A 26,497-nucleotide genomic window follows, 5' to 3' on the forward strand; every position below is an offset into this window, starting at 1 on the left:
CTGGTTGAAAACCCTAATAGCCTAAGTATAAAAGGAACCCTTGGCAAGCCAAAAAACGTCCCTAACCTTCTAAGAGAAACCCTAGGACGTTTTTGGTTCCTCCTCCCTCTCTCCTAGGTCATCTTGTTGCTCATGGTGTTTGTGAATCCATTAGAGGTGCAACATTTGAGGCACTAGGCTTTCATAAGTCAATTACAAGAATGATTCAGATTGTTCACTACTAGAAAAACAGCATTTTACGACGCGCAATGTGTGTCGTAAAACGCTCAGACGACGCGCAAATGCGTGTCAGCGAAGGCCCTGTCATAACGAGAGACGACACGCTTTTGCGCGTCGTCTATTTAGGACGCACATTTACGACGCGCATTTATGACACGTATTTACGACGCACAGTGTGACACGCAATGCGTATCAAGGAAGGCCCTGTCATAAAGGAAGACGACACGCATTTGTGCGTCATAACATTACGACACGCGTGTTTATGACATGCAATGCGTATCAAGGAAGCCCCTGTCATAAATGAAGATGACAGACATTTACATGTCATAAACTTTAGTAACCATTTTCGATATGCATTTACGACGCGTCTTTACAATACTCATTTACGCATAATACAAAAATATGTAAACAAATGTATACCAAAACAATCAATTTCATCCAATAACATCATGTCAAAAAATTGTAATACATTGATATTAAGGTGATCTAATTGTCCATTGTTATTAAGAGGTTTTCCCCAACTATATAACCTAATACTACATTGCTATTAAGGGACACCTTCTGCAATGTAATGCTATACAAACTAAAAAGATATACACAAAGATGATAAACATCAAATTCCAACTAAGTAGAGTTGCATCTTGCCTTTCATAATTCTTTAAGACTAATGAACCCCTGCTCCGATAATTTTTGTGACCTGATCAAATAAAAGTCAAAAAATTAATATGCTAATATAATTATTAGAAGAATCAAACATGGAATGTTAGTTGTAAAAGACGAAATTACCCTTTTCTCCATCCAAAGAATCTAGGACCGCACTTGAGATATGATATTTGATCCATGTGGTGTTCCGGGTTCCATTAAAATATAAAGTATTTATCAAGTTTAATATTCAACCATTAAATGTAACAAAGTTAATGTTTTTTACTATACTATGTAGCTCGCAATATAAACAAGTAAAAGATTGGACTACGAAAATAGCTTTGACTGATTAAACATGTATCGTTGACCATTGACTTGGACTAAAGCAAAGCCGTGCCCACCCACCTTCTCCAACTCCATTTAAAAATAATATGTTAGAAAACTGAAAAAGAAAACTGAAAAAGAAAAATAAACAAGGGCAAATCCGTAAAAAACACTCACTGCTTTTCCAGCAATAGACATGGCCACATCCCTGGTTAATCGTAAACCATATGCAGCCTTTCTAACAGCCTGTTTCACATCAGCATCATACCCATCAACCCCTGCAGCTATAGCCTCCTTAACAACCTGAAATAGAGAATTTTTTATTACTTTATAATAAATTGAAATACGGCTGCATAAATTGGTAAGAAAATAGTATATTAATTACCTTTTCTAATAAAGTGCCACATATTTCTTCGTGGATCTTTTCAATCGTTTGTTTAGGGATACAAACCATAACTTGCAACCTCTCAAGTGATTTAACCTCAGCATCACTAAGCTCTCCATCCTTCACAGATTGTTGAAGATTTTGACGGTATATTTCTAAAAAAGAGAAGTAAGAATAAGAGCATTATAAAACGTTATAAACATGTTTTAAAATAAAATTAAAAAAAATCATTTTAGCAACATATACATACGTTCATGGATCTCAATGGCTTTTTCAGTATCAAAGTGCAATTCCTCACAAAGATTTTGAAGGAATGCTGCTTTACTATCTGCAGCTTCCAAAGCACCCCCCGTTACAGATTCCGCAAGGCGTTTACGGTATACTTTAGAGGTAACATCTATTGCAATTGATTCTGCTTCCTTTTTACCCAAACCAAATATATTCCTCAAATGACCCAATGCAACAAGCTATACAAGTATAGAACATAACAAAACAAAAAAAACATTAACATAGACCCTCAAATCATCTAAGGCAAAAGTCAAAAGTTTGATTTGACCTATATAAATGGAATCCAAAAAGGGAAAGTTATGTTTTTGTACCTTGGTGTTTTCCATACGACCAGTTGATAGAGAATCAGCAATGTATGCTCTGTAGAGGAGTTTTAGATCATTCATTTTTCTATCACCATCATACTCACCACCTATACAAAAAGCAATAATATTGGAATACTAAAAAAATGAAGATATTATATGGAAAATAAATTGTGATGAGTGAGAGTGAGAGCGAGAGTATACAGTACCTATTAAAGAAATTGAACCCACCCCATGAGCAAAACGATTAGCATCGGGATGATTCTTTAATGAGACAAGTGAGTTATTAAATGCCAAAATTTTATCGAGTTCCTCAACAATGAGCTTGGCATCCCTTCTGAAAAATATAATATATTTTACAAGTCATGAAAAGTGTTTGATCATTAGTCATACATCATATTCGATAAGAGGCCCGTTTTAAAGGTTTTATCATGATATTTTTTTGCATAAAATATGTTTGGCATATTGTTGATAAATATAAAGAAAATTATATGAAGTGATCAAAATATGATATTGATAAAAAGGTATGTTCTAATAAGGTATCAAGATCACATACGCTGTTCTTGTCCTGGACTTGAGTACATTCACACTTGTTGTAATGTTTGCTTCAACAAGCTTTCTACTATGCTCCCTAAACATATCTTCAGCTAGCTGCAATAAATCCAAACCAATAACTAAAAAAATACAATTACTTATAGAATATTAAGTTGTTTATGCTATTTGAAATGTGTACCTCATCTGAAAGCCGACACTGTAGTTGTGCATCTCTCAGACTAATAAAGATCTTCCGGATTAACATCTGATTCATGCATCAAAAGCACAAATAAAAAGTTAAAAACCAATACCAAATTGTGATTCACCAGTTAATATGACTAGTATTTAAGAGCACAAATGAGTGCATTAAGTAAGAAAAGAAACAGGCATTTACCTTGGGTAATTAATTTTAGCTTGGAAGCATACAAGCGTTGTGCATTGTCACGTATAGCAACTTCAATCTGTGGTTCAGTAACTTTGAACACACGTTTCCAAGGTAAAAGAAAGCCAGAAGCTTTTCCAAATACAAGTGTTGAAACATAAATCAGCTTCTGAAATGCCTGCACTGGAGACCATAACAATGATCAAGCTCTGTATCTCATTTAATCAACTAATTTCAATTTATTTAAATACAAAAAAAACCCTACCCGACGCTGTTCTGCATCTGCTTCACGATCACCGGTTTCTAACCTTTTCCCGAAGATACGCCTACCAATCTATTCAACAAACACACACACCAAAAAAAAGAATCAATGAAGAGAAACATGTGTGCAAGTAAATAATTTTTCACCTATTAAGGCATCAATAGACCATATTGTAATTGTAGCAATACCTCTATATGCATGCTAGTTGCATCAGGATCATCAATGCCCAATTTAACTTACTATGATTACTAATGGGCCAAAAAAAGTAGACAGGGACTGAAACTTTATGGGACAGCCCAAAATGTCCAGTTTTACATTTTTAGGAAAATGAAATTCCTTTACTAAAAGTAGATTTAGGGAGCTGTAGATTTAGAATACCACTTTAATGCCAATGGATTTCATGAGAAGAACCACACCATCAACCGGAATTTTTAAGATTTCAGCAGTAGAAAAGTCAGGGGAAAAACAGGGGCAAAACCGTCAATGCACCAAGGGACCCATCATCCTTCTTTTCCTTTTCCTTTGATGAATCTGATTGTTTCAGATCAGATTTACCTGTATAGATAATATTTAAAAAAAATCAAAATTTTAGTAAGTTATAACTTATAATAATAAATAAAGAGAAAGTTGAGATGGAATCATGGAATCATGGAATCATACAAGAGCAATCTCCTGCCCTAGATCTGGATGCCTAGGAGCAATTATGGCAAGAATATTGATGTGCTTTTTCACTAAGGCCCTATGAACTGATACCATTACTGTAAAAAAATAATTAAAATGTATTACCACTTCTGTTAAAAGAATGTTGAAAGTTTTAGTATTCAGTTGAAAACTAATTGCCTGAATATTGCTCTTGAATAGAACAAAAGTATAAAGATTTTATAACAGAGATGTGAATTCAAGAACGAAGTAAAGGAGATCATACCAACGGAACTATGAGTGAAAATTTGGATAACATCAATTATTGGTGTTGGAAATGTTAGCATAACCTGCTCAAGGGGATGAAAGAAAATAGGTTAAGTTGAATTCAAAGATTTGAAAAACAAAATTGAATGAAAAGGTAAAGGTAAATTATATTTATACTAACACCATTTGCTGAGGCAATAAGAACAAGATTTGGCCATAGTTCACTTTCTACTAGCACAAGTGCATATGGCTTCCAGTATTCAAGAAAAGCATTCACAGCAGCAGGTGTATTAACTGGAGCAAACTGAGTTAGGGTTCAATAATCATGAATGGAACTTAATTCATACCAGAAAGTTAGCAAATGTGACCTGTATCATGAGATATAAACATATATATACCTAATATATGACATCACAAGGAAGCAAAGTCTTTAGTTGTCGTCATCAAAATAGTTAAGTACTCTTCTTGTATCGTTGAATTATGTGTCTTAAGCTCTTTCATACTCTTCATCTAATCCTCACTATCCTTTATTTCAGCTAGTTTTTTTTCTTCCTAATTTTAAGTTTTTGTTTACAGAGCAAGAAAAGGAGAGACATAGTCTGCATAACCCTTGCTGATCAGTGCTAGGTATTCTGAAAAGCAAATCCAATTGCAAAAATCACTTCTCAAACACGGTGGTTGAGGGATTGAACGTATCAAAGGTTGAAACCCAGATGTAAGTTGAACATAAGTTGAACAGAAAAGATAAAATTAAGTACCTTTACAATGGAGCTTGAAGAAGCCATTTTCATCTTCTTTTTCAGCTAGCACTAAAGACGGTGGTTGTGGGATTCGATGTACCAGATATGGGTGAAGACCGAAGCTAGAAATCACCGACAGGGGACAGAGGAGTCGTTGATAATCCATTAATTAGACTTGGAAGACAACCTTCATCTTCGAGACCTTATGTTGACCTAATCATCATATCAGAACAAAATTTCACCCATAGAGGTGCGAAAACATGTGATGAGCCAAAAATCAGAATAAACAAGGTCATCATGACAAACCTAAGGATTCGCCTTGGTGATGTTCTGTCTGTTCACCAATGTCCAGATGTCAAGTATGGAAAGCACTTCCATGTCCTTCCACTTGATGACACCATTGAAGGTGTCACATGAGACTTGTTTGATGTCTTCCCTTAATAGCTGGTGTGTGATGAGTCGAATAGAGTTCTTGTATGCCAAAACCCTAAATGGTTGTAAGATTGAAGAAGAAAAACATACGTGAGGGAAGTGTTTTTGAAACTCTGAAAATCACGTTTATATGTAAGGGTAAATAAAAGCCCTAGTTTTTGGTCGCCATTTTGTGATCTTCAGGAATGGACGCGTGTTTTTAAGAAAAAAAAAATTATAAAACGATTATATGAGTTGTATAGTAGAGATTGTATCGTGATTAGGGTTTGCAGAGAGAAGGGAAGAAGAGAATGAAGGGGGGTTTGAAGCGGGGTATTGAAAAATTTTAGAATTTTAAGAACGGCGTTTTTGAATAAAAATCATAAAGCGACATCCACAAAGGGCGCACATTTTAGATAAAGTGCCCTCCGTGTTTTTATTTTTTTTACATTAGACACTAATTTAAGGGCACACAATAATGCGTGACCTAAATGCTTAAATTTTTTGAAGAGACGACACTTTTTTAATGTCACTCTTTTTTGCCTAACATAAATCAATGAGTGTCGTGGTTTGTGCATCGTAAAAGGGTCTTTTTCTTGTAGTGGTTATTGCAACATAACAATCAAGGTATAATCTAAACTCTATTCTTTTGTCAATTTCGATTATTGTATGCTAGAATTAGGGTTTATGAGTTTTGGATGATTATTGCATGTATATTAGACAAACTAGATCCAAAGCTTTAGGGTTTGCATGTACACCATAGGATTGATGTAGTGCTCAAAAACCCATCAGTGGTATCAGAGCCTAGACTGTTTGTTTGATGTATTTGATGCCTTACATAAACGTTCAAGCTGAAAATCGCGAGAAACTGCATTCTGGAGCCTAAATTCGCCGAGTTCATAGGTGAACTCGCCGAGTTTACTGGGAACTCGACGAGTCTGTAGGTCTGATTGGCTGTGGATAATTACCAAAAACCTTTTTTATTAATAAAATCCGATTTTTATTTATATTGTGTGATTATCCTTACCAAAATAGAAGATAATTGTCAAATTAATTAGATATTCATTGCCTTATGTGATAAACTTGATTTATTTGAATTATTTGATGAATTATCTTGCAAGTAATTGAATTAGGTCAAATTTAGATAATCACCAATTATTTGATTAATTGAATTATTTGTAATTTGATCTAGATAGTTTTAAAAAGTTTTAAAACTTCCCTCAAGTTTTGGAATTTAAATTTTTTGATTAAAAGTTTAATTTTGAAATGTTTAAATTCTAATCCCTAAGGTTTTGAAAAGTTTCAAAACTTGCCCTCAAGTTTTAGAATTTAAAATTTTGATTAAATGTTTAATTTGAAATATTAAATTCTAAAACCCTAGTTTTTTTTTTTTTGAAAAGTTCAAATTACACCCTTATGGTTTTATTAAGTTAATTAAGTGTATAACTAAAAGAGAGTTAATAAATCCATAATGATTTGGTTTATATTTAATTAAATTAAAAGTATAATTTATTGAATTAGACCACCTAGTATTTTAAAAGTGTAAAATACACCTTATACCATATAACATTTAAAAGGTTTAACATATTATATATGTATGAGTAAAGAGTCAGTCTTACCGTTAGTAGGCCTCATTCACGAAGTTGATCTATAAGGGGTGTTTACGGAAGCAACCTATAAAATGACCGCCATTGGGTATCCACTCTTACCCACCGCACTATTGACTAGTGGAGGGTCGTTAGCCGAACGGGTAGGATAGGACACAAGCTTACATTATAAGTATAATGAAGTACGAAGTAACTAAACATTTTTACAAATTCCCAAATCTTAGTTACTTTAGGAAAAATGTGGAGTTGGTGCTATTCCATGAAATTACACTTTGTACCCTTGCTAAGACATTACCCTTGCTAAGACGTTAGTGGAGCGCGTGTGGTTAACCGGCATACTAATTGGGCTCTAAGAAAAGGTAGCAAAGGGTGACTCGATGTTTGTCATAGATCGATGGAGCGTGTGTGGTTTACCGGCACGTCGATTAGGTAACTGTAACATTGGGGGCACCATGTATATTTGCATGGTTATCCACAACTTGTTTGTGATCCTCGGCATCTCAGTCACAAACGAAGGGAACACTCGAGATTTAAACATGAAATTGAAAAGTTCAATGAATCTCAAAAGATCTAGGAGTTTCACTTCATTTAAAACTTAATTTTCAATTTTCGTTTTTCATGGTGGAAATTGGTAAATCGTCATTTACCTACCTTCAAATGTTCTGCAATTTGGATTATGGCATCTCTCTTCCAAGTTGTAGAATATTGTGTTGGGTCCTAGCCTTAATATCTCATTTGGGCGTTTTATTAAGGACTCAATCAACTAACTTGAATTTCTCCCATTTTGTAGATGTCAAATTCTGAAGACTATGGTCTTCCCGAATCCTTAGGAAAAAGTTTTTCACATGAAGATGATGTTCCACGATTGGATTGTGGAAATGGAAATCATGCTTCACTTCCTCCACCTCTTCCAATAATTCTCCCCGGCCCACGTGTTCGAAGACTTGAAAAGTTCAAGGTCACTCAAGCCCTATTGGCAAAAAACACAAAGATGGAAAGTCTGTATGTGCTCATGTCATGGATATGAAGTTGCATATTGATAAATTGGGAATGTTGGGTGTCGATGTCTCAAGGAAGTTGGCTTTTGACTTGGTTCTTCAGTCACTTCCCGGATCATATAGTAAGTTCATTAGAGAGTACTATGTGATAGATCACGACGTAAGCCTCATTGATTTGACTTATTTGCTTATTGCTACTGAATCAGCGATGATTTGGCGCACTGGTCAAGCAAATTTGTCTGGAAAATCAATGTCCCATCCTGCTATGGGAAATGGCAACATTGGAAGTCCAGGAAAGTTTTCTCTACGCAAGAGAAAGGCTGAATCTGAGATAGTCTCGTGTACCATCCCAGAAGAATCCATATCTTTCTACTGCCAAAAGAGAGGGCATTGGTTACGAAGCTGCCCTGACTACCTGAGAGATCTAAGAGATGGGAGAGTCAAGATGTATGACTCCACTTCAGGTAAAATCCACTATCTAACTCTATTAAGTTCCTTTTTTTAGATTCTTAATACATGATGTGATAAGATTACATTTGGTGTTTTGTAGGATCGAAGAAATGGAAGGAAGCTTAAAAGAAAGAAGTGAGCTGAATCTGGTCATGAAGAAATGGATTTCGATCGCATGATTCAAACATCAGAATTTTAGCTGCAACTTTAGAGTTAGGATAGATTGCTAAATAATATTTACATAGTTTTCATTTGAAATCGCATTGTAAGGACAAGATTTTTCCGCAATAAAATAAATTTTGATTTTGTCTTATTTATGTTTCCTTGCGATGAATTTTATGAAAATTCGTGTCTGAATGTTTCTATTTTTAGCAATGTTGAAATGGACGTGATTCTTAGTTATGTTATTTGTGGGAATGTCGAGAATTTACCAAATAAGGATAGATTCTTGTCGCCCGAGTTTCAATTGGACAGAAACTTGGAATCATACAACTTGTATTGTATGATGAATAAGAACCTTCATATTTGGAAAATTGAGACTAATTTCTTGACAAAGAGTCAAGTGAAGGACTAGGAGAGCTGGTACACAATGTGTTGTGTACTGGTCAAGTCCACCACAAAGAACGATAAAATATTCGTCATGATTTACTAAAAGTCTAGTAAATATGGTTATGCTTACAAGATTAAGTGTAATTCTGAATCATTGAAAAGTTTCAATAATAGTAGAACGAATAAGAAGAATCAATTAGGCAGAATGATAAAAGTTTCTCCAATCTGGAAAGAAGGGAGAGTACTTTTGTATCATGTTTTATGATTGTCTCATTGATTGTGAAACCATATCACAATTGATCCTCTAAGTAAATCTTAGTGCACTAGTATGGCTAAGAAGAGGAATCGGAAATTGTTAAAATGGTTAAATCAAAAAGGATGAGTCATACTTCGTTCCAAAATCAAGTCTTATAGTCATACTCCAAGACTGTGACTTGAGTGACATATCTTAAGAAGTTTTAACACACTCATCAAATGTACAGTAGAAAATTGTTTTTTTATACTCTTGCACGTTTGAAATTGGTAAGTTGTGATGTCTTGATAAGACAAAGACCAACTAAGACCAATTGTGTGTAGTGGTTTATCTTGATAAGAATCCGCACCAACTCTTGAATATTTGTTTGTCAAGAAATGTTTCTTGATAAGAGAATCTTATATGTCAAGAGGATAGTGGGAGTCTAAATGATATTGAAAAGGTTCAAGAACTAATCGAGAGTAAAATTATTAACCACTAGCACACGACTTGAGGTTTGTAACCTATCGTGTTGACATATTCTTGTTTCTGTGCCATTCCAGTATAGTTACTTATGCATATAAGTTCTACGAGTTCTTAATTGACTGCATAAGGGCAAGCACCCTGATACATGGAAAGTACATTGATTGGTAGGGGTGAGCTGCTAAATATCTTGGAAGCAATGTTGGGACCCTTGATGGCAAGAAATTAAGAATGAACAAGTTATGTGACATCCCCTAATTTCTCGGCCAGAAAAGACCGATTTAATTTATGCTTTTTAAAATAAAATCAGAGAAATCTTTTTAAAAGATGTTGCGGAATTGGTCCCCAAAACAATACATGATAAAAGTTTGTCAAAACCTTTCTTTAAGAAATATATAATTTCCTTTTATATCAAAACCTCGGGATGTCATGTTCCGATACAGATAAAAAGCATAAACAAGACATTATAAGCCTTACAACAGTTATTTATAACTACTAGCCTATAATCCAAAAATCACTCATCATCATCATCCGACTATGCTTGGGGTCCTCTACCTGTAATATAAACAACTGAGTGGGTCAGGCTTGGAAGCCTGGTGAGCATATAAGGTTTTCAACCCACAATACATAATTTAATATGCTTAAACATCAATCAATCAACCGAATTACCCCAACCCCATTATCTTATTTATTTCTTAAGGGTTTACCCTAAGAATCAACTATCACTCCTTCCTAAGGATTCATCCTAAGGAATAGACACGAAGTCACATCGTCACCGGGGTTTATACAACGGGCACTAAGTCCATAGCTGCCAAGGTTTATTCAACATGTGCAAAGTCCATAGCTCTCATTTATCGACAATATTATTTACAGGTATTCCCCCCCTGCAATACATGTCAATGGGTTTTTAGAGTACAGCAAATGAACATATAGTTCATACATCTACAAGTTGCGGGCATGCTAGTCTTCCACAGACCATCTAGAATAGTCCATGGTTGTCATCCGTACTCTGTTGAATGACGGGGGCCCACATTTGGGTAAGGGCTTTTCTCATATTGCACCACTCACGCCAACGTTTGGGTAAGGGCTTTTCTCATATTTCACCCCTCACTATCAACTCATGATCTCATTTCACCACTCACTCACAACTCATGATCTCTATCACTGATCGTCTCATCTATCCAACTTACCTTTCATCACACCCACTATTTCATCTACCCATGTTTTACCCAACATTTTTCGTAGATAGAAATACATATACAGTTTAAATTATTTAAAAACATGTATAAATCATTCCTTCAACACCCATCTCAAATAAACAAACAATATATATTTACACAGCACGTATTTTATGTAAAATACTTCATATCTATGTGTAAGGTGAAAGTAACTACACACTCACTTGATTTACTGAAAATCGGGCAGCAATTCGTTTCCTAAAATGATCGTTTCTAATAAAACCGAGAGTTTTATTGAGAAACCGGGCTCTGCGAAGGGTCGGGCTTCGAAACAGAAAAGATAAATTTCCCGGGCTTCCCGGGCACTTCGTGGCGTATTCCGGGGGTTATAATTGATACCGGGGCTTCGGGGGATGATAAAATGAAAGAAATATGGGTTTAGGGGCTAAAAGTGACAATTTTCCAAAATATACCCGGGAGGTCTCGCACCCTCCTATTTATAGGGGCGAGCCTCTTGATCCAACGGCTGAGAAGGCTCCAGGTGGTGCAGATCCGAGGGCTCGCAGGAAGGCTCGCACGTGGCTGCGCATGCGAAGGGTCTGCTGGAGGCTTCTGATTGGACCACTTCGGACAGCTCTATGGTTCGGACACGCTGCTGATGACACACCGAGATCGGACACGGGGCAGCCTCCTATTGGACCGAACCTCGGACTCGAGAAGGACATGACACGCCTCGCCAGGTGGCTTCGGTGACTCAGCCATTCCCGGACACGCGTCGTATGCGAAGCGAGGACACGTGGCTGAAGTCCACGTGTGCGAAATTCCTCGGTTTTGGGGATTTTTCTCGATTTTCGCGCCAAAACTTCTAAAATCCATAACGTTCGCATACGAGCTCCGTTTTTGACGTTCTTTATATGCACGCGTAGGTACAGTTACGCTCTACAACTTTCGTTTAGACTTCGTCGGCTAATTTTGATTTTAATTTTTATATTATTATTTTTAACAGACCGGGACAGGAAATCCGTTAAAAATTCATAACTTCTTCATCCGACGTCCGTTTTCGTCAGACTTTTTACCGTTGTGCTACTATTTATGAGACCTTCGATTCTCGTTTAGGTTGTGTCGGCTAAAAATCACTCGATCTAAAATTCGAGTTTTTAGTTGTCTACTGCTAAGCTGAAACTTCGAAAAATCATAACTTCCTCATACGAAGTCAGATTTGGATGTTCTTTTTATACATACTCTCGGTTTAACGAACACTACGAGTTTCGTTTAGATCACTAAGGCTAAAAAGTAATTTATCAAAAACTCACTTTTTACGACATTCGGCACCCTGTCGGTTTATCGGGAAACTTCGATAGGTCATAACTTCTTCGTTATAACTCGGATTTCGACATTCTTTACATATCTGTAATCCTTGTCATGACCAATACAACTTTCTTAATAAATATGGGCTTTATCTAATATTTATTTTCGACGCTCATTTTTATTCTTAATTAATTAACTCCTAGTAATTAAGCATAAAACACATATTATTCACATAATTCCTTTTCATTTCTCCAAAATGAGTCACAAAGGTTAACCTAGACTATCATGTCAATATTAATGCCTAGCCTAGAAACACGGGCATTACAATTCTCTCCCCCTTACAATGATTCCGTCCCCGGAATCACACATCAGCAAACAAATACGGGTAGCGACTCATCATGTCACTCTTCGTTTTTCCCCAGGTGAGATTTGGCCCATTCGTATGTTTTCAACGCACAAGCACTAAATCGAACATCTTGCGTCACAACTTTTTAGTCTTACGGTCAACGATTGCCTCAGGTTCTTCCATTAACCTCTTGTTTTCATCCAACCTTAATTCAGAAATTGGAATTATGTCGGGCACATCTTCCGTGAACTTTCTCAATTAACACACATGAAAGGTATTATGAATACCCTCCAGTTCTTCCGGTAATTCTAGTTTGTAAGCTTGATTCCCGATCCTCTGAAGAACTTTAAATGGTCCAATAAACCTTGGACTCAACTTTCCCCTTCTACTAAATTTTTATAAGTCCCTTCCACGGCGAGACTTTTGTTGGATTAATGTCTAAGTCCATAACTATAATTGGTAAGACTTGACCCGACCCGGCATGGTCCATTTGGGTTGCATGGCATCATGCATTTGGATAGACTATAATGAGAGAAATAACACTTAAGGTTGGTTAATATATTATAAGTTCTAATATATTAATAAGGTTATTTAATTAGTATTGATCAAGAATTAATTTGGAATTAATTAAGTGATCAAAAGGAGACTAATTAAATATATGGGTTGATTGTGTAAATCATTCATTCTTATATATGTGGGCTTGTGATCCAAGATTCCTTATGTTGGACTAAGTCCATGGGGTGACCCATGGATACTCCATGGAAGTTAAAATCCATGGAGCATAAGGAATGGGTAAAGTTATGAGTTACATGGTGTAACCCTAATAGCCACCATATAAAAGAATCCCATGGCTCAAGAAATCGTGCACTAATGTGTGAGTGTGAGAGCTAGACGATTTCAAGGATTGTTCAAGTTTCTCTCAAGTTATTCCAAGTGTATTTGGTGTTGTGTGAACCATTTGAGGTGTCACACTTGGGGCACTAGGCACTCAAGCTTCATGAAGACATTCTACATCAAAGAGGTATGTATTCTATCTTGTTATATTTATTATTTTGTATGCTAGATTAGGATAATACCTTGGATGTTCATAATTGTATGTATAATAGAGAAAACATAGATCCAATGTATTTAGGGTTGCATGTACACTTAGGAGTGTTAGAATGCTCATAACCCAACAGTGGTATCAGAGCCTAGGCTTGTTTTCTTGTTATACTTGCAAAAGTAGATGAAAAATCGAGTTGGATGCATATATTCGATTGTTTTGGCTGGAATTGGACTAGGAACATTACCCTAAGATGTTTTTGGACTTATAAACTTGTTTTTGATGTGTTAATGTTCATGCTAATCCAATTTCTAAGATAATTGTCATAATTTCAAGATTTGTATTAGTTTGTATGTTCATGCTAATTTCTTGAAGATTGATGATTTGAATTATCTTGTTCTTATGAGGTTCTTAGATTAATAGAAAACTTGTGTGAAATAGTTGTTTTCAATCCATTTTAATCTAAGAGTTGATTCCAAAGTGTGTTTTTGTAACTTGTCCTCAAGTTATATGAAAAGTCACATTTAAGAATCATAAAACTCATAAAAGTTGGCAAAGGTTACAAAATGAAGAGTCTAGTTCTAATTAAATGGTTTTATGACTCCATAACTTGTCCTCAAGTTATGGAGGTTCAAGAGTCTCTTCATTAAATTAAAAAAAAAGTGTAACCTTAATTAGTTCCATAAGTTACAATAAAAAAAAAGTTATTTTTTTTATTAATTAGTTTAAAGTCTTCCATAACTTGTCCTCAAGTTATGGAACTTGAAGAGTTTTTTTTTTTTAATTAAAACTACTTTAAACTCATAAGTTATGGAATTAATTAGTTTTGAATAGTTTCAAAACTTGCCCTCAAGTTTTGGAATTTGAAAAGTTTTCACTTATGAATACTTTAATTCCAAGTTAGCCCTTAGAATTTTAAAAGTTAAAATTCAACCCTTATACTTTATAATATTATAAGTTAATAATATTTATATATATGTATAAGAGTAAAGTCAGTCTTACCGTTAGTAGGCCTCATTCACGAAGCCGGTCTATAAGGGGGGTATAAGGTTACTGCCTATAAAATGGCAGTTTAATGGGTGTCCACTCTCACCCACCGCTTCCTTGACTGGTGGAGGGTTGTTAGCCGAACGGGTAGGACAAGGACTATAATTCTCCTTTCATTAAAAGTATTAATGATAAATACTAAGTAACTAAACTCTTATTAATACCCAATCTTAGTTACTTAGGAAAATGTGAATTTGGTGCTAACCCATGAAATTACACTTTGCACTTTGCTTAAGTCGTTAGTGGAGCGTGTGTGGTTAACCGGCACACTAACCTGGACTTAACAAGGTAGGCAAAGGGTAACTTAATATTTATCATAGTATCGGTGGAGCGTGTTGTTGGGTTTTGAGCATTCTAACACTTCCTAAGTGTACATGCAACCCTATTAAACCTTGGATCTATGTTTGTCTAAGATACATGCAAAATATTATTTTTCCAAGGTTTATAACCTATCTAGCATGGCATGGGGTACTTTTAACCATAAAAGAACTAGATGAATTACATACCTTTTGTTGATTGTTGATTCCTTGGAGTTTGAGAGCCAAGCACCAATAATGTGAATGCCTCAAATGGAAATCACAAATCACCACAAACTTGGAAAATGTATGAGAGAGTATACTAACTCTTGATTTTGGCCACCACACTTACACACACATTAGTGTCTTTTTCATGCAACATAAGCTTGTTTATATAGTGTACATGATTAGGGTGAAACCCTAATAACCCATGTCTTTTCCTCTTCCAAGGATCCATGGGTAAAAGCTCCATGGATCATCCATGGACTTCCATATAAGCTTAGCCCATTCCCAAACGAGTGTTAGCCCACACTATATAAATATAATAGCCCATGATTTAATTAGTCTTCCTTTTAATCACTAAATTAATTCATAATTAATTCAAGATTAAAACTAATTAAGTAACATGACTTTATATTAATATATTATAACTTATAATATATTAATAAATCGTAAGTATACAACTCTCATAAAATTATCCATAACTAGTTTGGGTGAAGTGCAACCCAAATGGACCATGCCGGGTCGGGTCAAGTATATACCAAATAAGTTATGGACTTAGACATCTTATCCAACAGACTCCCACTTGGATAAGTCTAATAACTGTATTTGCCTATATTACTTCAGGAACCAACCGGCAATCGTAGCTCTCGAAAACTCTTGTGAACTATGAAGCGCCATTTTAGATAAGTGATCATATAATCCTCTGCTCTCATGATATCAGCCGGACAAATACATGGAACAATGTCTTACTTATTGTCTAGCAGTTGTTTCTCGATTTCCGATTTGTTTGACAAAGAACTTAACTGAACACATCAATTTAGTTCTGACCGGGCCCGATACATGGGTCAACACAAAATCATCGAGGGGCCCAAATATCGCTTCTATTTCTAGAAGGAATAGATAAACTTTGACTCATATGCTTGTTCTACTACTTATTGAATTGCACACAAAGGCATGTTTTATAACATCAAGTTACTGATGCGTTTACGTGCAATCAATGCACAACCAACTCATAGGTAACAACTCATATCTCTAGGTTTGAAGACTTATATGATATTACCGTCTCACGATCACTCGAGATAAATTCCATGAAGTGATACAAGTGAGCGTGGGTTTATTCCAATACTCATAACTTATGAGTACTCATGAATGTTGTAGCAACCATTGCTATGGCTAAACACCTTTAGTCATCTACAAACCCAATTCATGACAATCTTGATTCATACCTACTTCCGACGTATGACCGATTGTGGAGGTTTGAATAAATTAATTATTCTGGAAGTCAAAACATGCAAAACTGAAACAATAGTAAATAATTGACAATGATAGTAACACTTTACTCATAAATAAATCACACATTTTATTCATCATCAAACGTCGATTACATTTTACAAGTTTCAGAAAAATTATCTAATCTGTAAAACTAATATCGTCCCTCAGCCCGATGCGCCTCGCATGCTGCAAATGCTTAACCCTCGTCAGTCCCTTCGTAAGGGGATCCGCAGGGTTCTCATCTGACGATACCCTCTTTGCCACGAGGAGTCCCTCTTCTATCTTGTGTCTTATGAAGTGATATTTTCTGTCAATGTGTCGGGATCTGCCATGATCTCTTGGTTCCTTGGCTAAGGCAACCGCACTATTGCTGTCACAGAAAATCTCCATAGGCTCCTTAATAGTTGGTACAACTCCAAGGTCTCCGATGAAGTTCCTCAGCCATATCGCCTCCTTTGCCGCTTCACTCGCTGCTATGTACTCTGATTCACAAGTTGAATCAGCTACAATCTCCTGTTTGGAACTCTTCCAAGTGATTGCCCCTCCATTTAAGGTAAAGACCCAGCCCGACTGAGAGCAGAAGTTATCCCTATCAGTCTGAAAGCTAGCATCACTATACCCTACTACTCTCAAGTCATCACTCCCACCAAGGGTAAGGATCCAATCCTTAGTCCTCCGCAGGTACTTGAGAATACTTTACCGCAGTCCAATGAGCCTTGCCAGGGTTCCCCTGATATCTGCTGACCATGCTCAAAGCGAAGGCCACATCAGGACGAGTACAAGTCATAACATACATGATCGAACCAACAGCGGAAGCATAAGGTAATCGACTCATCTCAGCTATCTCATCTTCTGTACTCGGGTTCTGAGCCTTGCTCAGTTTGGCATTGCTTTGGATCGGTAATTCTCCTTTCTTGGAATTCTACATGTTGAACCTTTTCAACACCTTATCCAAGTAGATACTCTGACTAAGTCCAATTAGTCTTTTACTCCTTTCTCTTAATATCCTTATCCTTAGGATATAGGTAGCTTCTCCAAGGTTCTTCATAGCAAAGCACTTCCCAAGCCAGGACTTAACCTCCTGCAAGGTTGGGATGTCATTTCCTATGAGTAGTATGTCATCCACATACAGTACCAAAAAACTAACTATACTCCCACTAGCTCTGACATACACGCAGGACTCATCTTCACTTCTTGAGAAACCAAACTCTTTGACCTTCTCATCGAAACAAAGATTCCAACTTCGAGATGCTTGTTTCAATCCATAAATGGATTTCTCAAGCTTGCACACTCTATTGGGGTACTCTGCACTGACAAAACCTTCTGGCTGATTCATGTAAACATCCTCAGCCAACTTTCCGTTAAGGAAAGCGGTTTTGACATCCATTTGCCATATTTCATAATCATGAAATGCAGCAATGGCTAGCATAACCCTAATAGACTTAATCTTTGCTACTGGTGAAAAGGTTTCATCATAATCAATTCCCTGAGTCTGAGTAAACCCCTTCGCAACCAGTCGAGCCTTATAAGTGTGCACCTTCCCATCCATGTCGGTCTTCTTCTTGAAGATCCATTTGCACCCGACTGTCTTACGGCCTGGTACATTGTCAACCAAGTTCCAAACTTGATTGTCATACATGGACTGTATCTCGCTGTCCATAGCCTCCTTCCATTTAGCAGACTCTGGGCCTGTCATGGCTTCCTTAACACTGTTAGGTTCATCCAGATTTACCAGTGTACTGTCACTGATAAATGTATCACCTTTCGTAGTAATATGAAATCCATAATAAAACTCAGGTGTGTTCCTAACCCTTGTGGAACGCCTCGGAAGTATAGACTCGTCAGCTGGATCAACAGGAATTTCCTCCTCAAGTTGATTGCTAGTGTCTGAGCTTCCTTCACCAATTGAGTCTTGAATTTCTTCAAGGTCAATTTGCCTCCCACTGTCTCCTTGGCTTATAAATTCTCTCTCTCGAAAGACTCCTCTCCTGGCCACAAAGACCACATTCTCACTGGGTCTGTAGAAGAGGTAACCAAAGGATTTTTGTGGGTAGCTGATGAAAATACACCTTTCACTTCGAGGTTCGAGCTTGTCATGATTCTCGCGCCTCACGAAAGCCTCGCAACCCCAAATCTTGATGTGGTCCAAATTGGGAACTTTCCCAGTCCACATCTCATGAGGTGTTTTGGCAACCTTCTTTGTAGGGACTAGATTAAGGATGTGGGCGGCAGTCTCTAAGGCATACCCCCAAAAAGAGATTGGTAGCGAAGCTCGACTCATCATAGAGCGAACCATGTCCAACAAAGTTCGATTGCGCCTCTCAGCTACACCATTCAGCTGTGGTGTCCTGGGAGGTGTCAATTGTGAGACAATCCCACACTCCTTAAGATAGTCGAGGAACTCAGTACTAAGATACTCACCACCTCGATCGGATCGAAGTATCTTAATGTTCCTGCCCAATTGATTTTCTACTTCCTGTTTAAACTCTTTAAACCTTTCAAAAGTTTCTGACTTATGTTTGATTAAGTAGACATAACCATATCTACTAAAATCATCAATAAAAGTCACATAATAGCGATTAGCATCCCTTGTGGCGGTTTTGAATGGTCCACATACATCAGTATGTATAAGGTCCAACAAACCCTCACCCCTTGCACAAGTACCAGTGAAGGGTGATTTTGTCATTTTTCCAAGTAGACAAGACTCACAACTATCATCCGACTTGAGGTCGAACGACTCCAAGACTCCATCCTTTTGGAGCTGGCCTATGCGTTTCTTGCTTACATGTCCAAGACGACAATGCCACAAAGATGCTTTATCCAAGCTAGTAGAAGAATCAATACACAATACATTATTCCCTAAATTATCTACAACCGATACAGCTTCATACACACCATCACAAGGTAATGCTTTAAAATAAAGAATATTATTAAAGAAAGCATTAATACTACCAACTTCATTATCAAAAGAAAAGGTAAAACCTTGTTTGTACAAAGCATGAAAGGAAATAATATTCCTCGCCATTTCAGACGAGTACACACATTTATTCAAATCTAACTTTAACCCACTATCTAGCAACAAAGTATAAACTCCAATCTTGGTAACAGGTGCAACCTTCTTGTTCCCCATGATTAAGTTTATCTTTCCGTGCTCCACATCCTCACTTCTTCTTAGGCCCTGCAAGTCACAACAGATGTGAATACCACAACCTGTATCAAGAACCCAAGAATTAGAATATGGTGAGTTATTAGACAATATAGTGTAAATACCTGCATGGGATGGTTTCACTTTCCCATCCTTGACATCCTGCAAGTACTTTGGGCAGTTTCGCTTCCAGTGCCCCTTATTTTGACAGTAGAAGCATTCAGCATCCTTAGGGATGGCAGAAGGAGTGATAGAACCACCTTTGGTTCCAGATGAGGAGCCTTCAAGGGACTTTCCCTTGGTACCCTTCGAAGGGTGCTTCCTCTTTTTCCCTTTGCCTTGCCCGATAGCCAAAACAGGGGTAGTAGTAGGAGTAGGAGTAGCAACCGACTTACTCTTAAGACCACTTTCGGCAGTCTTGAGAAGTCCTTGAAGCTTACTGAGTGTGACTTCCTCCTTGTTCATGTGGTATGTCATACGAAATTGATCATAACACGATGGCAAGGAGTGCAAAATGATATCAATTGCCAACTCCTCAGGGAAGTTCACATTCAGTTTCATTAGACGGTCCACATACCTTTGCATTTTCTGCATGTGGCTCGTGATCGGTTCGCTATCCTTCATACGGGTAGTGATCATGGAGGAGATTATTTCATACCGCTCTTGACGAGCACTCTGATGGTACATTTCCATCAGATCCTGATGCATCTCAAAAGGGTAATAGTCCTCATAGGACTTTTGGAGTTCAGCTGTCATGGTGGCCATCATGATGCATGCCACCTTGGTGGCATCTCTTTCATGTGCCTGATACTCAGCGACCTCCTCAGGAGTAGCAGTGGACTCATCAAGCTCCTTTAGCTCCTTATCGAGGACATATTCCTTGTCCTCGTAACGAGTAACCATCTTGATGTTCCAGATCCAATCCATGAAGTTGGAACCATCAAAGATGACCCTCCCACAAAGGTTCATGAGGGAAAAGGAGCCAGTAGGGTTAGAGCCCGAAGCTTTGTTGTTGGAAGACATCTGAAAAGAAGAAAACAAGTTTAGATTAGATATATCGAATCCTTAATAATACACCCAAATGTAATATTAAGGCTAGGATCCAACACAATATATTATAACTTAGAAGAGGGATGCCGTAATCTAAGCTATAATATATTTGAAGGTAGGTGAATGACGATTCACCAATTTCCACCATGAAAACGAAATGAATTATTAGGTTTAATTGGTTTTGAAATTCCTAGATTCCTTTGAGATTCATTGAACTTTGCAATGGCATGTTTCAATCTCGATTGTGCCCTTCAAGTTTTGTGACTGGGATGCCGAGGATCACAAAACAAGGTGTGAATAACCATGCAAATTTACTTGATACCCTTAATATTATCACCTAATCAATGTGTCGGTTAACCACACACGCTCCACCGATCTATGATAAACATTAAGTCACCCTTCGTGATCCTTACTAGTCCAAGTTAGTGTGCCGGTTAACCACACACGCTCCACCAACGACTTGGTAAGGTACAAAGTGTGAATTTCATGGGTTACCACCATATTCACATTTTCCTAAAGTAACTAAGATTGGGAATTTATAAAAGGTTTAGTTACTTTATAATATTCATCATACTTTTAATGAGAATTTATAAGTCCTTGTCCTACCCGTTCGGCTAACGACCCTCCACCAGTCAAGCAAGCGGTGGGTGAGAGTGGACACCCATTAAGTTGCCATTTTATAGGCAACAACCTTATACCCACCTTATAGACTGGCTTCGTGAATGAGGCGTACTAGCGGTAAGACGACTTTGATCTTATACATATATATAATAATTAACCATTAATGTTATAAATAGTATAAGGGTTGAATTTTAACTTTTAAAACTCTAAGGGTTTGGAATTTAAAGTATATTAAAGTGTGTGTAACTTTACAAATTCCAAAACTTGAGGACAAGTTTTGAAACTATTCAAAACTTTTCATTTCATAACTTATGAATTAAAGGTTCATAAAAATGAAGACTCTTCATTTCCATGTAACTTATGTGTTTTAAGTGTGTGTTTAAAAGAAGTGACCTTTGGATATCCATAACTTGAGGACAAATTATGGACTCCATTAAAACACATAAATGATCAAGAATTAATCCTAAACAATTCAGCAAATAATTCCTATCATCTTCTAAATTCATAAGAACCTGAACATGATCATCAAAGTTTCAAGAATTATATGAACACATACAAAGCATGAAATTTTGATATAAGCTATTGTAAATGGATTAGAACAACCATTACACCAACTAAAACAAGTTTTAAAACACCAAAACAGTTTAGGGTAATGTTTCTAGTCCATTTCCAGCAGCAAAAGTCGAAAATCTGCATTCTGAGGCTCCTACTCGCCGAGTGCACGAACCTACTCGGCGAGTAGGATGAGTTTACACATGAACTCGGCGAGTCCCCCCATGGACTCGGCGAGTTCATCAGTCAGACAGCAAAAAAATCGACTTTTTATCACTATTTTGCATCAAGTATCAAACAAACAAGCCTAGGCTCTGATACCATTGTTGGGTTTTGAGCATTCTAACACTTCCTAAGTGTACATGCAACCCTATTAAACCTTGGATCTATGTTTGTCTAAGATACATGCAAAATATTATTTTTCCAAGGTTTATAACCTATCTAGCATGGCATGGGGTACTTTTAACCATAAAAGAACTAGATGAATTACATACCTTTTGTTGATTGTTGATTCCTTGGAGTTTGAGAGCCAAGCACCAATAATGTGAATGCCTCAAATGGAAATCACAAATCACCACAAACTTGGAAAATGTATGAGAGAGTATACTAACTCTTGATTTTGGCCACCACACTTACACACACATTAGTGTCTTTTTCATGCAACATAAGCTTGTTTATATAGTGTACATGATTAGGGTGAAACCCTAATAACCCATGTCTTTTCCTCTTCCAAGGATCCATGGGTAAAAGCTCCATGGATCATCCATGGACTTCCATATAAGCTTAGCCCATTCCCAAATGAGTGTTAGCCCACACTATATAAATATAATAGCCCATGATTTAATTAGTCTTCCTTTTAATCACTAAATTAATTCATAATTAATTCAAGATTAAAACTAATTAAGTAACATGACTTTATATTAATATATTATAACTTATAATATATTAATAAATCGTAAGTATACAACTCTCATAAAATTATCCATAACTAGTTTGGGTGAAGTGCAACCCAAATGGACCATGCCGGGTCGGGTCAAGTATATACCAAATAAGTTATGGACTTAGACATCTTATCCAACACGTGTGTGGTTAACCGGCACACTGATTAAGGGGTAAATATTAAGGGTACCAAGTATATTTGCATGGTTATTCACACTTTGTTTTGTGATCCTCGGCATCCCAGTCACCAAAACCTGAAGGGCACACTCGAGATTGAAACATGCCTTTGAACAGTTCAATGAATCTCAAAGATCTAGGACTTTCAAATCCAATTAAAACCTAATAAATTATTTCGTTTTTCATGGTAGAAATTGGTGAATCGTCATTCACCTACCTTCAAATATTTTATAGCTTGGATTACGGCATCCCTCTTCTAAGTTATAAAATAGTTTGTTGGGTCCTAGCCTTAATATTTCATATTGGGTGTCATATTAAGGACTTTAAATCAACTATCTTGAATATCTCCCAAAAAGATGTCTGGTCTAGACATTTATGATCTTCCCAAATCTCTTGAAACAAGCTTTCCTAAATGAAGATGATGTCCCATGGATATCATACTTCTTTCACCTCCTCCAATTATTCTCCCTAACCCACAAGTTCCTAAAAAGTTTAAGGTCACTCAAGCCCTATTGGCAAGGCAAGGTCTAGGTGTGATCACATCTTGGAGATGTAGTCACATATTGACAAGCCGGGAGAGTTGGATGTCAAAGTCTTGAGAAAGTTGGTGGCTCAACTACTTTCTAAGTCACATAGTGAGTTCTTTTGGGAATCCTATGAAACAGACTAAGACAAGACCCTTAATGATCTTATCTATTTGCTAAGATCAACTTCCTAAAACGCTATGGACATTGACAATGATGACATTGGATATCCAGTAAAGCTCTCTCTTCCCAATGGAAAGGGATCGGCGATAGTCAACTCGGTTGACCCAATGGTAAAGAGAGAGGCGAAGTCTGAGATAGTCCCATTATCAGGGGTCCATAGGTAACTATTGCCAAAGGAAGGGGCATTGGTTACGAAGCTGCCAAATTTACCTAAGGATGTTAAAGTCAATAAGTTTGGCTCTACTTCAGGTAAAGTCCATTGTCTAACTCTATTAAGTACATGCTGATTCTGGTCGCGAAGATGGATTTCAATCGCATGGTTCGGTGATCAGAATTTTGGGCTATTACTTAAGAGTTATGATATTTATATTGCTTAGGAATAGATAACAACAAGGTTTCCATATGGATTGTAAGGATAAGTTTTTCCGCAAAGTTTTAAAATAAAAGAAAAAGGTTTTGATTTTATTTATTTTAAGTATCCTTACAATGGCATTTGTGAAAAGTTGTTGCTTATAAGATTCCATTGATAGCAATATTGGAAAAATGGATTTGATTATTTCGGTTGTGGTAGTGTCTAATATTACCAAATAAGGAAAGATTCTCATCACCCAAGGTTCCATTGGACCGAAACTTGGAATCATGCAAGTTGTATAGTATGATGAATGAGAACTTTCAGCTTGGAAAATTAAGACTAATTCCTTATGTGAATAAGGAAAGGACTAAGGGATCGAGTACACATTCTTGTGCACTGGTCAAGTCCACCACAAAAGATCAAGAAGACTATTCGTCATGATTTACTTAAGTTCAGTAAATATGGTTATATTTATAAGTTTAAGTATAAGTCTGTAGCATTGGAGAAGTTTCAATGTGAGACAGAACAAATAAGAAGAATCAAAGTATGGCAGAAAGATAAAAGTTTCTCAAATCTGAAAAGATGGGAGAGTACTTTAGTATCATGTTTATGATCATCTTAATGATTAAGATACCATATCACAATTGGTCCTCTAAAGTCATCTCTTATGACTAAGAAGAGGAGTCATGAATTGTTGAAATGGTTAAATCAAAAAGATGAGTCATACTTCGTTCCAAAACAATTCTTAGAGTCATACTCCAAGATTGTAACTTGAGTGACATATCTTAAAGAGGGTTTGTTAACACTAGTCAAATGTAAGAGTAAAAGGTTATCTACTCTTGTACATTTGAAATTGGTAAGTTGTGATGTTTTGGATAAAACAGAGACCAACTTAGGCCAATTGTGTAAAGTGTTAGTCTTGATAAAGAATCTGCACTATCTCTTGAATATTTGACAAGGGAGTCTTATATGTCAAGAGGACAGTGGGAGTCTTAAAGCTCTTGAAAGTTTCAAGACTTAATCAAGAATAAAACCTAAAGTCCTTCACTAGCACACGACTTGAGGTTTATAACCTATCGTGTTGAAATTTTTGTGCCTATTCAAGTTGGCTTTGCATAGGAGTTCTGAGAGTTCTCAATTGGTTGCACAACTACTTGGAAGCAATGGCAGGCACCTGAACTGCCAAATGGCAAGAATTTAAGATTGCACAAGTTTAATCAATATGAGTTTGGATTTGTCACTAACCTTGTCTTGTGATTATGGTTTTGACAAATTCACATGGATAAGAACACATACACTATTAAATCTAAGTGTCATAAGGTTTCTCTCCGATTCATGAAAATGATGGTGAGGAAACACTTTCACTAAGTAGATTTTAGCTAGATAGCAATTGTGATATTTGCATTCTCAAAGTTGTTAGTGGAGCGTGTGTGGTTTACCGGCACACTAACATGGACTTGTGAGAAGTGGCAAAGGTCTAAACAATTGGGACTATGATTACGACATCCCTTTTCATAGTTCTAAAATTGTTTAGACACACATGTGAGCTATCTAAGAGAGGTGTATGATTTTGATAAAGTTTTATCAAAACAATCTAGTATCAGAAATCTGAACTTTGGTAAGAAAGTCAGCTGATTTCTGAGTACATGTCAAAGCTAGTGGGAGCATAAGTGTTATGCTAATAATCATCATGTTAGTGGGATCATGATAATTATGACAAAGGTTGCAAGTTAGCAATGTTAATTATAGAAAACAAAAGTTTCGATTCGTGAGGTTGCAGGGGTTGAAAAAGTTGTTTTGCTATAATTAAGGGAGAGGAAATTATACTTCATTTCAATTCTAAAAGCTTAGATTGAGATTTTAATCGTATTTAATCAAGGATATATATATGAATTTCATGTTGGAATGGCTCAACATAAGGAAATTCTATATATGGGTCCATTATTTGCGTTCTAAAATTCGATTATGATTACGGCATCCCTTTTCATAATCTGAATTTTGAGAACTTGGCAAATTGAAATGGAAATATTATAGCAAAAGACTGGTTTAGTCTTTATTTGCGTTCTAAAATTCGATTATGATTATGGCATCCCTTTTCATAATCTGAATTTTGAGAACTTGGCAAATTGAAATGGAAATATTATAGCAAAAGACTGGTTTAGTCTTTATGTGAGACATCATGAATCGTGTCCCATATGCTTCGGATATAGGATCGATTACATGTGCTATATTCATCCTTTCTAAAATTTTCCAAATGCCTGGGGCATTATGAAGGGAAAAGGTCTAGAATTGGATATGACTAAAATGATTAAGCAATTGTCGAGGACAATCTAAGGTTTACCAAAGATTTGTTGCTCAAGGACAGTTGGAAGTATAATGTTAATTCTGGAAGGACCATATTGACATAATCTATAAGGAGGCAACTCTTGTTCAGAAGTGATAGTCAAAATGGAATATGGAAATGTTTCAAAGTTAGAAATTATTCAATCTGTGTAAGATTAGGAAACTTAATGAAAGAAGGATGTTTCC

General features: G+C 36.5%; 1 long non-coding RNA gene and 1 pseudogene across 2 annotated transcripts; both read right to left on the bottom strand.

Annotated features, from left to right (window-relative positions):
* Positions 1-713: 713 nt before the first annotated feature.
* Positions 714-4,522, bottom strand: LOC145120773 (protein TIC110, chloroplastic-like; annotated as a pseudogene). The gene is made up of 15 exons (XR_013714354.1): positions 4,426-4,522; positions 4,264-4,327; positions 3,999-4,096; positions 3,717-3,893; positions 3,342-3,410; positions 3,089-3,254; positions 2,894-2,959; positions 2,717-2,811; positions 2,370-2,497; positions 2,170-2,270; positions 1,821-2,037; positions 1,571-1,725; positions 1,363-1,488; positions 1,006-1,275; positions 714-916 (listed from the first exon to the last, which is right to left on the bottom strand). The product of XR_013714354.1 is annotated as a protein TIC110, chloroplastic-like (transcript).
* A 174-nt stretch (positions 4,523-4,696) lies between these two features.
* On the bottom strand, positions 4,697-5,347 carry LOC145119197 (uncharacterized). Its single transcript, XR_013713731.1, has 3 exons — positions 5,291-5,347; positions 5,003-5,197; positions 4,697-4,876 (listed from the first exon to the last, which is right to left on the bottom strand). It is a non-coding gene; the product is annotated as an uncharacterized LOC145119197 (long non-coding RNA).
* Positions 5,348-26,497: the final 21,150 nt, after the last annotated feature.

The sequence above is a fragment of the Lactuca virosa genome, chromosome 6 (genome assembly GCF_052849685.1).
Source record: "Lactuca virosa cultivar CGN04683 chromosome 6, Lactuca_virosa_CGN04683_v6, whole genome shotgun sequence".
NCBI classification, from domain to species: Eukaryota; Viridiplantae; Streptophyta; class Magnoliopsida; order Asterales; family Asteraceae; genus Lactuca; species Lactuca virosa.